The sequence below is a fragment of the Elgaria multicarinata genome, chromosome 2, assembly GCF_023053635.1.
Source record: "Elgaria multicarinata webbii isolate HBS135686 ecotype San Diego chromosome 2, rElgMul1.1.pri, whole genome shotgun sequence".
Lineage (NCBI taxonomy): Eukaryota > Metazoa > Chordata > Lepidosauria > Squamata > Anguidae > Elgaria > Elgaria multicarinata.
In genome coordinates, this window is record NC_086172.1 from 85,455,716 (window position 1) to 85,470,713 (window position 14,998).

General features: G+C 40.7%; 1 protein-coding gene and 1 non-coding gene across 2 annotated transcripts in view; one reads left to right on the plus strand and one right to left on the minus strand.

Moving 5' to 3' along the window:
• Positions 1 to 2,180: 2,180 nt before the first annotated feature.
• TRNAA-AGC (transfer RNA alanine (anticodon AGC)) lies at positions 2,181 to 2,253 on the minus strand. Its single transcript has one exon. It is a non-coding gene; the product is annotated as a tRNA-Ala (tRNA).
• Positions 2,254 to 2,598: 345 nt separating this feature from the next.
• LOC134392613 (USP6 N-terminal-like protein) overlaps positions 2,599 to 14,998 on the plus strand; it is a 114,887-nt gene continuing 102,487 nt past the window's right edge. Inside the window, exon 1 of the mRNA XM_063117077.1 lies at positions 2,599 to 2,784. The gene's annotated coding sequence lies outside the window, so the exon portion shown is untranslated. The remainder of the gene's footprint in view (positions 2,785 to 14,998) is intronic.

The window sequence follows — 14,998 nt, forward strand, 5'->3', positions numbered from 1 at the left end:
TCTAAGCCCCAGCTGAGTCCCTTCCCACACAGCTTGTGCTCCAATTCAGACACAGACAGCACAGGAAGATGGCACCCAGCAAATATTATTGTATATCCCATGAGCCAGCTTTCTAGCAGCAACTGCAAATGCTACGCTATGCATTATCAGCAAGCAGGCTACAAATTATTTCTTTTGCTGGCCAAACATCTTATATGAAGGAGAGAGTTTATGACTCTCTGTCTATAACTGTAATTCAGAGAACACTATAGAACTGTGTACAATGTCCTAGCAGTTCCCAATCTATCTTTTGCCCACATTTAGTCTGTGACCCTGTTCAGATAACATGCTAAGCCATGGTGGCTTAGCATTTTGAGCTAAATACTGAAAGTATTTTGGGCTAAACATTATGGTTTAGTGTGTTGTGTGAACCATGACTTAGTGTATCATGTGAACCATTCCTTACCGTGGGGGCTACATAACCACAATTTAAACATGCTCACTAACCATTTACTACAAAAGGGTTAGCAGCAGCCTAACCATGGCTTAGCATGTGGTCTGAACAGTCCTTAGATTGTTGCACTCTCGGGGATTGAATGTCCACTGAATATGAATCCAGTCTGAATTCACACACACACACACACAGAATGTCTGCAAGCGGTAGCAAGCACTCCCCACCACAATTCAATATTTCATGCTACCCTGTTTGCTCCCTGAGCTTTCAATCACAGTATATTAATTTCCTATAATGCAGAGGTGTTGAATCTCTTTCAGCCTGGGAGCTGAATTCAGTTTTGAAGCAGCTCTCAGGGGCTGTGTCCCAGTAGTGGGCATGGCTAGACAAAAGGGGTGGAGCCAAAATGCAAACTTTTTTTAGCTTAAAGCTCTCACTGCTGGTAATTAAGCCTTAGGTGAGGTATTTCATCCTTTTAGGATGGGGGTGGGGTTGAGAATACGTGCAAATGGGGAAAATCACCAAACTATCTGTTGTCAACAGAGAGATGGTGTGGCCAGATGGGTGCAGAAGGCGACATGGAATCCCAAGTAGGCCGCATGAACTCCTGAGGGCCACATGGAATCCCAGGTGGGCCAGATTTCACCCACAAGTCTGAAGGTTGACACCCTTGCTATATACCATGGATGAAATACCTTTGCTCTCCCACACAAATTCAACATCTGCCTGAATTGTCCAGCTCAGTGCAGGCAGGAGCAATATCAGTTTTGGGCACCCATAACTGAGGCACCAGGGGGCTTCTCCTACATATGTTATGGCTGGCTGCGTTGTTTAGCAATTTCAGATGGTCCTACTCCACAGCAAAGCACTGCAGAAGGACTCCATTTTTCCTTGCACGGCGCACCCAATGCCGAAATAGTCATTGTGACGTTAACCAGTAGAGGGCGCCTTGGATACGCCTGTTCAAAGTGGAGCTGTGTTTTTGGCCGACTCAGTACCAAAACCTTATGATTGGCTAATTCGAAATAACTGTTGGAAGAGTGAATAAGGAATGACAGACTAGACTGGCAGTTGAAAGATTATATATTATGAAGGAGGAAGACTTCATTCCCAAGCTTGAATGCAGGGCTTTATGTTTGACCGATGACCTTAACATTACATTTAAGATTCCTTATCTCTATGTGACAATAAACTTAACGTTGCTTTTATGACTATTAACTTGTGCTATTAGAGCAGCATAAGTCACTGAGTGAAGGAATTCCCGCTCGAAACTTATAATTTGTATTTTTTTAATGCTTCTCCCTCGTTTTACAGAATCTTGTTCATTTTAATTTATTTTTATCTAGCTTGATCGTGTGGAATATAATGCGTGACATTTGCTAACTGGATTGATTAAACAGCAATAATTTAAAACACACACACACACAAAGCAATCTTTGTATTTATGAGATCTGGCAGAATAATATTTTATGTACAACTATAAAAAGTAAAAAGACTTAGATTTATATCCTTACTGATTTTATTTCGCTTTATTTTAAAGCAAGCAAACAGCTCTTTCCTGTTCTGAACCATTGTTTTCTACTAGAGCAAACTTCATATCGGGGTACGTAACGGTTTTTTTCCCCAAAACGGGTTAGCAGTTCCGTAACAGCAGCTCATTCCTACAGCAATTAGTCTATACAGCGACGTAAAAGATGGTTTCAAGGTTTTCAACAAACATTTGGGTAATTGAGGGAAAAAACTTCTTTGGAGAATGCGGGCATCGATCCCGCTACCTCTCGCATGCTAAGCGAGCGCTCTACCATTTGAGCTAATTCCCCTCCATGAGAATACTATTTCTTCTCAGCTCCTATATACAGTATTACTCAGCAATATGTCTAAGTTGGATTCCTTACCGCCGTGTTAACCCGTTGAGGGGAAATGAATTCTCTCTCCCAATTTAAGATTCCCGATAACAAAACAAGGCACGGGAGTGAGTGCGGGACGGAGAAAAGTCACCATCCTTTGGACACCCCACAAAGAGAGCGGGGTGGGTGGGGACTACATTTCCCATGAAGCTTTACGACACGCATACGTCACACTGTTCCACGCGAGCGCGCGTTCGAGGGCGCGAGGGGACGAGGGCGGGGGGAGAGATTGAGAGAAGAGGGCCGGCTCGAGGCGCAGTTGACGGCGGCGGGTTCCTCCTGCGTGGGGGCTGCTTCGCATTGTGCGAGGCGGGGACTGTTTGGGCCGCCGCTGCCCTTCGGAGACAGCGGCAACATCATCAGTCAAGGGAGGATGAAGAGTGTGGACGAGGAGGAGGAAGGGATTCCAGCCCCTTCAGCGCGCGCCCACCGCACTGCTCTGAGGTAAAAAGAGGAGAGCAGGCGTCGGTTGGCCAGTCGGTGCTGGGGGTGTTGTTGCTGCTGCTGCTGCTCCCCCCCCCCCCCCCGCGGTCCCCGAAAGGGGCACAGGCAGGAGCCGCCGCCGCCCAACGGGCTCGGACAGAAGACGGCGGGGGTTGTGTGTTCTTGCGAAGGGCTGCCTGGGAGGCAAAGGGGACGGACGAGGGCAACCGACTGCCTGGCGGCGTGCCGGGTGTCTGTCTGCTGTGTGCGAGAGAAGGGACTTATCGGCTAATTACATTTCTTGGGTGTATGGAAAGGGGCCGGCCGGCGAGGGGAGGGGAGGCTGAACTATGCGGGAAGGGGGCTGCTGACTGTCGCCGCTGCCTGGGTCGGTGAGCGGTGCTGGGGCTCAAAAGAACAGCGAAAAGCGCTCTCTGTGTTTTAGTTGTGTCGGTTGAGGAGGGCGTGTGGTTACGGGTCTGCGTGGGCGAGACTGGGTGATTGTGTGTATGCGAGGGCAGGAGGGTGTGTGCTTAGTAGTGGGAGTACGGAATTTGTTGTATCTATTATCTAGATGTTGGCGTACTTGGGGGGAGGAGAGGGTGTGTGGTGCCATTGTGTCCGTGTGTATGCGCTGTGGTTTGAGAGCTTTTGTGGGATTCTGGGTAGATCCCATCTGGCTTGGGCTCTGAAGAATGGAAAGCCCGAGGAGGGGGAAGTAAACGGGAGGGGAGCCGGGGGTGGGGTGGGGTGGGGGGTAAAGCGACTGGAATGAATGTAAGTTCATGGTATGATCAAGGTAGAGTAGATGTATCGAAGACAGATGATGTACAGGAGTGCGCTGCGCGTTTCTGATCTGTTACATGGAACCACTTTCAATGTGAGTGAGGACGTAGCTCGAGGGACTCTAGTGAACACAGTAGTTGTTCTCAAGTTGTGCATTTTCTTTGCTGTAGGCATTTTGAGAAAAGGGTGAAATTGTATCTGCGGGTTGTATTGTGGATGTTATATTCCTACCACTGAAATAATTTGTCAGGAGTAAAGAAGAAAGCAGAGCATCATAATGTGCTGACGTTACCTTTGTGAGAAGACACATTAGAGAAGGGAATGCAATACTTTCTTTCCATAAGAAAATTGGCGGTGGGGGTTACAGGAAATAATTTAGTGTCAGCCCCTATCATCCTGAAGGAGTTCACAGTTCAGCTCAAAGCATGTTGTTACCACCTTCTGTAGATGAATTGTGTCTGCAGCTTGTTACCTTTTTACAGAGACCTGCAAACAGCAACGGGCAATTCAAATTCAAACCTCCTGCTATGTTAGAGGGGTTAGTCCAGGTGTTTGTCTTAGTGCCAGAAAAGTCTGTAGCAGTATGAATACATACATTCACACAGTGGAAACTTTAGAACAGCTCATCATCTGTTCTCATGCTTAGTGGGATTTTTAGTTCTTCCTCTGACTAATAGTATGGTTTGTCTTTTCTTCAGACAAGAATGATAATTCAGGATTGCTAAACAGTTCAGTGTATATGATACAGCTATTTTTCTTCTCTGGTTGGAATAACTAGAGATGTGAAAGGTTGGGGGGGGAACAGAAAACTTCAGTACAACCCCCCCCCCATTTTTCCCAAAATCAGAAGGAGATGGAAAACACTTTTTTAAAAAAAGAATTCTGTCCCATCCTCCACATCTTTTCTGTGCTCTTTTTTCCTAGGCATTCACATCTCTAGGAAGAAAAGCACAGAAAAGCTAAACAAAAAAAGAGACCTAGCCATTGTAAACTATTTTTACACAAGGAACTGTTGCACTGTGTTCTAAAACAATTTGATTTTATAAAGCAGGATGAACAAAACTTGCACATTGGAAAATAAAATCAGTGAGCACATTTAAGAGAGCATTTACTGTCTGAAAGTCACATTTATTTTATGGGTACATAAGTCTGTTTCATGCGTTCCTACTTTCATTGTGGAGATTTAATAAACAATCTAGTTACGATGGGAAAAGTATCTCATGAACCAAGATTTATGTGTGAATGAAATCCATTGAATGCTATCCACAAAAAGCTTGGTGTACCTAATTGTTGCTTTATACTTTGGCCCAATCTTGTAAATGTTGGGTGTGCATAAGTTCTATTGAAATCTGTGGGACAAGTTAGGTGCATCAATCTCATGCGTTTTCACATGAAATTTCATTGATTTCATACATTTTGAGGTGTTCTTTGAATCAGGATCTTCATGTTTTAAATGTGTGAAGCTGTCCTTAGGTATACACTTAGCCCTTTACATTCATACATAGCTCTTTGCTCATAAAGTCATAAATATATTTACCCTAATGTAATTGTTTCCAAACAATTGTGTGGTCACATGCCTTGTAGTAGTGCATATAAATAGGTATATTTATTTCATATTACTATCAGCTACTCAAGCATTCCCCACAGTTGTGGAATAGTAACATTATAACACACCCCTTGTATAGGGTGTTTAAAAACAATAAAGAATAAAGCTTGTGTCAGCAATTTGGTGAAGCATCAATCCTCTTGTTAAGGCCTGTGCAACTGGTAATCCACTAAGTGGCAATCCACCAGCCTTGTAAAATGAACCATCTGCTTTCACTACCTGCATGGGACTGCAAAAGATAGTGGAGTGGGGGTGAGAGATTGTCAAGTAACAGGATAAATCACAGTGCATGGCTGATGGACTATTCAGCTTGGTGGGCCACAATTTGTGAAGCCTGTCATAGCTGGTCATCAGCATGTATCATCAATCTTGGGAACTGAAAGCCTCCTTAGAATGGCTTGGTTTAGACAACGTGATAACTTATACTCAAGGGTTGAGTGTTGGATAAGTGTAAGTTGTTGTTAAACTGTGGGTTGTTGGAATGAAGGTTATCATGTTGTCTGAATCCAGCTATTTTAACAAACCATGGTCTGTTAACCACGAACAACCCACAATTCACAACCCAAGAACAACCCATGGGTTAATGGCAACCCATGCTCAACCCTTGAGTGTGGTTTATCTTGTAGTTTGAACCCAGTCATTGTAACTCAAGATACATTAATGTGTTTCTCATTTTGATTTTTTAGTCTTTCCAATACTTTCTGGATTAGTGTATTCTAACTTAATAACTGTATTCTAACTTAAACATATGAGATTGCCTTCCAATATACACCTATCTGTTTCAAGGTAGCTTATGCAGTGGGACTAATAATCTATCCACTGGAAAGAAATTGTTACTCACTCTGGATAAGTAACACAAAGCTGTATTCCAAGAGGAATGTTATCAAAACATGTGGGTGGAGGCATTTCAAAATTTAATCCTATAAGGAAAGCCTTCATATAAACAAGATATAGTTTAAAATATTTTATGTTTTGAAAATTAATCATAGGACACGTTCTTTGTGGTGTTTTTAAAGGTAACTCTTACTCACATCAGGCTAGCCAAGGGTCAAGAGCATTGCTCTTTGTGCTTTCCTTGCCCTTTACTCATTACTTATTATCCTCAGAGAGCCTGCATTTAATCTGTTTCTCTAGTGCTGAAATATTCTTCCCTGCTGAAATATTCTTGCTCAATTTTCTACTGAAAAATTGAGTAGACCTTATTTCCTCAGTGTCCTTGCAATCTCCTTATTTCTTTTTATCTTCTAACCCTGTGGAAGATCTTATAGATTTACTTGCAGACCTCTTTCTTCTGATGCATCAGAGCAATCTGCACATCTTTACTTTTTACATTATACATGGGTGATGTTTCTCTGTTGGTTTTCAAAAATAGGGAATTAGCTTTTCAGTTGAATGGGTTTAATGGAGGAATTCTTTGAGTTCTAAGAAGTCATGAGCACTTGGGATGCATTTTGCTCAGACAATATTAAATTAGGGTGTTTTAAGATAATTACTGTATAATCTGTGTTTTCTATTGCTGTGAGTTCTGCTGAAGTCAAAACTGGTTATATGAAGTGTAAATGTGGCAGGGGACTGAGGCTGTTGCTTCTGTAGCATGTATGACAAGCCTCTGCCTCTGGACTTTTAGTATCCCTTTGGATGATGATGTAACTTCATGCTTAATTTATGGGGTATTTATAGAAAAAGGAGATATAAAATGCAAAATATGTCTGACTGTGCTAGGCTTATATTAATAATTTAGGGTGCAATCCTATGCATTTTTAGACAAAAAAAGTCCTAAAAGTCCTGGTATTCCCCAGCCAGCATGCCTGGCTGGGGAATGTTGAGAGTTGTAGCACTTTTTTCCTATCTAAGCATGCATAAGATTAGTTCTTAAGGGCTGTATCTGACTATGTATGTCCACCAGCAGAATGAATTCCCTATCCCCTCCAGCTCTCCATGCGCCCCCCCCATCGGCGCCAGAGACTTAGGTGGACACCTCAGAGTAGATTTGAGGGGTGCAGGGGAACGCAGGAGAGAAGAGAGAAAAGGGGGAAGTCCCATAGTGCAATTGAAAGTTTGGATGTCATCCTAAATTGGTCTCTCCCTTCCAGTTTCTTTTTTCCTTCTCTCTATGTTGTGTTCCGTAATAATTCAAGCAGTTCTTGTGTGGGATTTGAAACTTGAAAAAAGTAAACAAGTGGTGGTCTTTTTTTCTGTGGGTTGGCACCTTTATTAAGTATTGTTTTATTAAGCAATTATATGAGAAATGGCATAATTCAGGTCTTTCTGATTATTGTAACTCTGGAAGATACCAAATGTGCAAAGTGTAACTTCTTGCATAGCTAACATTAATAGATTAAAATATATGATATGTTGCATGCTTTTTCTGCCAGCATATATGGTCATATTTGTAAAAATGCCATCCTTAGGCATTTTATATTGTTCCCCAGAACAATATAGAAGCATTTTTTAATTTAACTGTAACTGAAGCCCTGAAGCCTTGGTTCTTCTATTCTCTTGAAGATTTGATTTGATTGGACACTGTGGACAGTGGTGAAATTTCTTTATTAAACTTTAAGTATCAGTATAATGTGGAAGTTCCAGGAAAAAAACATACACTGCACCTTTATTCTCTGTATCTACTTCAACTCCAGAGTCTTGTTGCAAACTGTGTTACATGCAATAGAAAAAACAGCATTATTAAATAATATTGGCAAGAGTTATCTTTTAGTAGAACCCTGTAGTTTGGTTCAGAAGTGCACAACTGAAGAAAAATCCACAGATGGGAATCATCTGAGGTTTTTTTCTGTTTGTATGAGATCACGTGGAGTAATTTCAGTTGGAAGGCTACACATACAAACAACCTTAAGCCATTTTTTTCTGATTGAATTTATGTTGCTGCAAAATGTGTCCCATATATTGTGGAAATGGCTCTAGACAATTTTCATGTACAATCCATTTCTTGTTGAGGCGCTTTCACTTGCAATGTGAAGAGAAAACGCGACTCAAATTATATTTTACAGCGAAAGATAATGGGGTATGTGGCTATTGAGATTGGTGTGCTTGATAATATGCTGAGCTGTGAATTTTGTGAGCTGAGAAAAGCAAACAGAATTTTGATGTTATAATCTTCCAGGTACACCATTGACTTGATAAGTTTTACTCTTGCAATTAAGCTGCTTGTTGATAGAAGTTGCCTTTTATAACACTGTGCATTGTTTTGCGCACACACATAGGCAAGAACAAGGGTTGTCCTGGAAATAGTCCCGTCTCTGAGCTTCTGACATAGTCCTGATGACTAAATGCTTTACTAGCCTGTTACTAACCTCCATTGTTAAAAACTGAATGAGGCCTCTAAAAATCATTAGCTTATTAGTTCTGGGAAAAAAAGATTGGTCTCAGAGTATGTGTATGCAAAATAGATATATGATCAGCATCTGATAGTGAAAGGTTGTAACCTCTCAATACTAGATACTACCTTATTAAAAGGCAATGTATTTTGTTATAGGTGAGAGATGCATTTACTTTTTAATTTCAGGATTGTTGGTGACCTTGAGCAGATCACCTTTAATGGTTTTTTTAATCTAGAAAAGGAAGGGTTTACAAACCAAGAATTAATCATGTGCCCCTCTGACCACCTTCTGTGTGCATAGTGAGAATGGCAGTGCTCTTGAAGAGGTGGACCCCTTGCAGTCTTGCATTTCTGATGTCTGAATCTGGCCCAGCTTGGCTTCTTCATGTTTCCAATATATAAATCAATTACTGTTTTTTGTCCACTGTTTTGTAGAACCGCTAATGCTATCAATCAGCTTCTTGCTGTTCATTGCTAAGAGCTTCTAAAGATGCTAACATTTCAGATATGTGGGAGCTTTCTTGTCCTCTAATTGGGCAGGATATGCATGTTGGGTTTTTCCTTCTTTCTGTTGTATGATCATCACTGGCATAAGGTGGTGATTTTTTGTTTCTTGTTTTTTTACAGTGTCTTAGGAGGCACTTACTGAGATCAGAAACAAACTTCTCAAACACAACTAGCACTGTTGAACAGAAAGGTGTATTATATGATCCTGCTACTGTCACCTATTGGCAATGGTTTGGGCATCATCGGTGATGAGCAACCCACTTCCCACTCTCCCATGTCAAGCATCATTTTAGAACCATTTGAGCTTTTGTTTTAGTACGATAATAGTTGAGTGCTTGTTTTTATCATCTTTTTATAGCATGTAATGATTCTTTATCTGTACTGTATATTACAGATGGAATTGGATTGGTACATAAATAAGATTACTTGCCAGTTATTTATTCCTAAAGATGTTTGGAGGACTTTGATAGAACTTGGTTTTGTTTCCTTTGCTTCGGCCCTGGATTTAAAGTTGGATTAAAGCTACCCAGAAAACTACTACCTCCAGATATGTCGTACTGCAGCTTCCAGCATTCCTCAACCAGCTATGCTGGGAGTTGTAGTCCAACATATTTGGAGAGTACCAGATTGGGGAAGGCTGACCCAGGAGAATAAGGGATGGTAAGGACATGAATGTAGTGGCACTAAATATTGGCATAAAGTGCTAAATCTAAACATCACAAAAATGCCTGCTAATCTATTAATGATAGTGCAGTCTGCGTGATATGAGACTAATTACAAGGTAAAATTAAAACTTGGATTTAAACTAAGATTTGTGAGGTTTGGATGATATGCAGGGGGAAAAAGCCACAGTGGCTTCTTTTCCCTGCCCTGTCCATGCCACTCACGTTCCCGCCATTTCCCTAATTACCCTCGCTGCAGCGCAGGTTGCTGTGTCATCCAAATCTGGCAAGGTGCACAGGGAGGTTGACTTCCAAACCACCATGTAACCCATACAACAAGCTTTGGGTTGTGGAGTGGTTTGGAAGCTACCACCACTGTGACAGTGCCAAGATTAGACGACATGGTAACCCTTGCTGTGGTAAGGGTAATTAGGGAAATGGCAGGTGCACAAGTGGCACATGCAGGGTGGGGGAAAGGAGCCACAGTGGCTTCTTTTCCTCCACTGATCGTCCAAACCTAGTCATTGTTTATGTGTTTATGCTCTGATGCTAAAAGAGAGTAACTGTAAGCAGAATTTGTCTAAATCTGACTTTTGGTGTAAATGTTAGTTATGAGAAAATGCTGGCATTGACTTCATTACAAATTCACTGTTCATTCAGTAATAATTCTTAGCAAAGCAAAAGTGGGTTTTTGAATTCTGAGGAATCAGGAAATGAAATGCATGATTATGTACTAATGTCTAGCATATATTTAAAGGAATGGCTTAAAGAAAGTATCAGTTGAGGAAATGTCTGTCTTGGATTTATTGTGTTGTCTGTGTATCCTTGTTAAGGATTCAAGATCCTTTAAAGGTGTTTTTTGCATAAAATAAATAGGGCATGATTCAGCAAAAGTTAAACATTTTAGAATAAGAGGGCATAAGCCAATGCTTAACTTTCAATTTAATAAATAAATGAGATTTAAAGGTGATACATTTAAGCTGGATTTTACCCATAATAAACAGGAGATAATGACTAGGTTCAGACAGCAGAATAGCCAACAGTGGTTTAAATAATCGACAGTTGGCTATTTGACCCACTGTGAGTTATTGTGTTGCATAGAGGGAATTTTTAAACCAACAGTTGGTTATTTGGCTGAAGTAGCCCACACAGAGAACCAACATGTGCAGAGCTGGCTATTTTAATGACTGTTGGTTATCGTGTTGTGTCGCAGGCATTGTTGGTTATTTTGTAGGCCAGTGTTGGTTATTTCGTCAGCCACTGAGTCACAAGGCAAGATTAGTCAAAGCGGTGGCTGCTTCTCTAGTCCATCAGGCAAGGTCATTTTTTGACAGCATTGGCTGATGGAATACCAGTGAGAAGACTGAGGAGGGGAGAGAGGGCGGGGGATAAGTGAATCAACTCGGCATGGACTAATAGTGAACTCAACACTGATCTTAAACCACATCACGGTTGATAATTGTCATGTGGGAAATACCCCCGAGATAAACAACTGTCGATTGATTATTACCCCACCATTGACTTTAGTGTTGTCTGAACACAGCCACTGACATACAGCAGAATTACGCATCTTTCCACTTTTTATTTGTAACTACTGGTATTTTGTGGCAATTTGACAACTTTGTAGGAGTAAGGAAATTTTGGATTGCAAAGGACTGTCTCAGTGCTGGAAATAAGAGCAGAGCATCCTTTTCATAATGAGCAACATGTTGAAAACTTCATTCTAGCCCTTTTGTAACCCATTGCTATAAATCCTTCATTTGAAGAAAATATGTAAGACTTGAGAAGGACTTATATATAAAGCAGCAGTACTCTCCACTGTTGAACACTCATCTCCTTTAGTGCAGTACACACTTTTTTCTTCTTTTGGATGTTACTTGGCGCTAAGCCAGGGGAAATCTCCATGAGGCATGTGGTATCCATTGCAAGAGGCCCAAAGGCTATATTAATCCCAGATGGAATTAATTCTCCACAAATTGTTTAGGTGGATAATGCAAGGGATGTAGACTTGGCTGTGGTTCTGGATAGGTAGAACTCAACCATGTTTTTCTTGGGCCAGTTCTTGATGTTTGCATCACACGTTTGGCTACTGCTGAATCTTCTTCTATATAATCCTCTGCAAATTCTAGCTCATTTTGGTGTTGTTCGTACCCTCTGGTTCTTTCAGAATGGAAAACTCCTAATTCTACCCCCCCCATGCGTTTCCTGTTTCACATTATGAAGCTACTCCTTAGAAAATCAGGGTACAAGAGGCACAGAATTGACAGAAGACATACATTTCTGTTATATCCTGAACAAATGGACCATTTACACCACTTTCCAACTGCTGAAGCTCTCTCACTGGGTCTAATTTGAGTTGTAGTTAGAACCTGGCATGTGGAAGCTGTTCAGTTTCTTCCTTTTAAAGTACAGTCTGTTATACAAATGTTGCATTCATAGAGTGCCAGGGCTAATGCCAACATGCTGCTCACATACCATTTTTTTTAAAGCCCTAGTTTTGTGGTGGTGGTGGTGATGGTGGTGCCAGTTAGATGTTTCTTCCTCCTGGATGGAAGACTTATTTAGTCAGTAAGGTGGAGAAATACTCTCACTAAATTAATAACTGAGGTAGGTGCAGGAACTCCAGTTTCTTCCTGCGTGAGAAGAGATAACTGTGCTTAGGGTGCATTCTGGTCCCACTTCTCAACCTGTCAGTGGGTAATTTAATTTGCGCACACTGACAGCTTTCAAATTGAGGAAAGGGGATCAGATTGCACCCTTAGCAACCAGAAATCCCCAAGACTGTGTGGAACTTTCCCTTGTGGATCCCCCACTTCCATCCCACCCCATTTTTGGAGATCTCTGTTTACTCCAAAAATAGGGTGGATCCTGGATCACACTTAAAACCAGTTGGAGGAGACTTGAAGAGGGGTGAAATGTAAGGGGGGACCCCAAGGGCAAATCCCACACTTTAAAACTTAAGGATAGCTTTGCTAAGAGGAGGATCTGGTCCCTTCCCTCCTTTGACATTTCAATGGTCAACGGCTGTCAAAGTAGCCTATATGCAAATGTGTCTTGTCAGTTACCTTGTATGTTTCCTAGTACACTTTGTTCCCTTGATAGCTAAAATATATAAGGTAATAGACAAGGCAAAGCTATATACTGTTTGACAGCCACAATTGTGCACCTCTGAATTGCGAAAACCTGATCCTCCAAAACAAATTACAAAGACATTTGTGCACATCCCCAGGACCCCCAAAATAATTTTTTCAGACAATTTTGTGCAAGGTGGGTTGTCGTGTTATGCAAACTCACCCACTGACTGGGTTTGTATGATCAGCAGGCAATTAACAAGCCATGGTGGCTTTTTAATTAAGCTGTGTGTGTCAGTCAAATGCCAGGGGGATTTGCATAATTACCCTCAACAGCATGGTTTGTTGTTTCGTATGAACCTGGCCAGGATGCCTTGTTGCCATGGGTAAGAAGCCACCCTGGCCAGTTTTACGTAACACAACAAGCTGTGGTGCCAAGGGTAATTATGCTGATCCTCCCAGCATGTGATTGGCATGTACGGTGGAGGAATAAGGCAAATAAGTGGTTTTATTTCCCCAGCTGCTACTGTGTGAATTGGGCCAGTGGCTTGCTCACAACTAAAAAAAACTGTTCAGCATCTTCAGGAAGCTTTGGAAGACCAGTAGTTTGTGATGTTATTTAGTGGCTATGGCTAAGTGTAAGGTTTAGTTTTGTCTGATTTTATTTATGTCAGTTGAGCAGTAATAATTGCAAAAATGTATCCAGTTCTTAACATTTTTGAAGGCATGCAATTAAATGGATTTCTTCTTTTTTCTCCTTGGAAACCAGATGTTTTGCAGGAATAAAAACAATGGCCATAGTTATTTTCAGGATTTTATTATAAGCATGCCCAGCCTGCTCTTCCCCCATCCCCACCCCAATTCCGATTTGTTGCAGAGTATTGACTGACAGGAGGCTAATAACATTGTCCTTTTGACTGTCTAAGCTTGCTGTATAAATCCTCAATACAGAGTCTGGAGGTCATGAACTATGGATTGCCAAACTATGTAGAGCACGGACAGCAATGAAGAACACTTAGCATGCCATTTGTTCAGTCCTACATGCCTTCAATGCACTTCTGCCAGTTCATCAGAGGCACAGGTTTAGTTGTTGAGCTTGGGGCTTAAAGTTTTGGAAGCAGGTTTTTAGAGGGCTGCAGGACTTGAAGCATCTTAATTTGCAAAATGGGCAATTAGTCATGCTTACATCACATGTTACATCCTTCATACCATAGAAAGTTGTAGTAGAAATATCTGGATAAATACCTGATAAAAAAGTTGCTGTAAGTGCTAAGGCTATTTAAACTGCAGCTCTGGAGGTTTAACTTCTCAAGATTAAATTTAGCTAGTTCCCCATTTCTTCTTCTTTTATTCTTTTTTTAAAAAAACCAAATGTTATACCAAGGTACAACTCTTTTCTATATAAATCTATTTGCTGAAGCTTTTAAATGAAAGGTCACTGGCTTGACAGAGCAAAAATATTAAACTACAAAATTTTATGCTGAACAATGTGATGGGGCACTCTTAAATCTCACATAAATTCAGGATTAAGACCAAGCCTGCATAATGAATTTTCTACAAGTACCACTATGCTTTTGATATTTTGTAAGTTAGAGGTACATTAGTATGATCAACCCAATCAATTAGAAATGGAAGCTCCTACCAGGGGATGGTTGTGGTCAAACCCCTTCTGCTCACATGCTAAATATTTATATGGATCTCTTAGTTTTTGAGGGGCATTGTTAAATCTTGAAGTTCCTTCTGCTTATGGCCTGTTGCACAGAAAGAAGGAACCATGAATGACTATATTTGTTATATCACAGTTTTACATCCATTAAAAGAAATCATGTTTACTGTATCTCTTTTTATGTGTGCCTGTGACAGTAACTGCATTATTGACAGTCTTTATTATCTTAGACAAGTGAGGGTTTCCCATTGTTATCTTGACTAATTATTAAACTTCACTTTTCATTGAAAAAATCTCTTCTGTATGCAATATAGACAATAACAGAGAAGAAAAACATTGTCACAGAAAAGCATATATAGTTTTAAATGTTCATAGAACTAGAGATATACAATTTCTGGAAATTTTGAAGCCATGGGAACTCTCCTTCCCCCCTGTTTATTTCCATTTTTTTCAAGGGGAAATTGATATTTTTGGAAAAATGGAAATAATGCAATATTAGCACTTTTTACAGATTGAAAATCTCTTTGTAACTTTAGGAAGATAAAATATAATTATGTACAAGTTGGTATGGCATAAAATTAACACATTTAGTATATTAAAAGT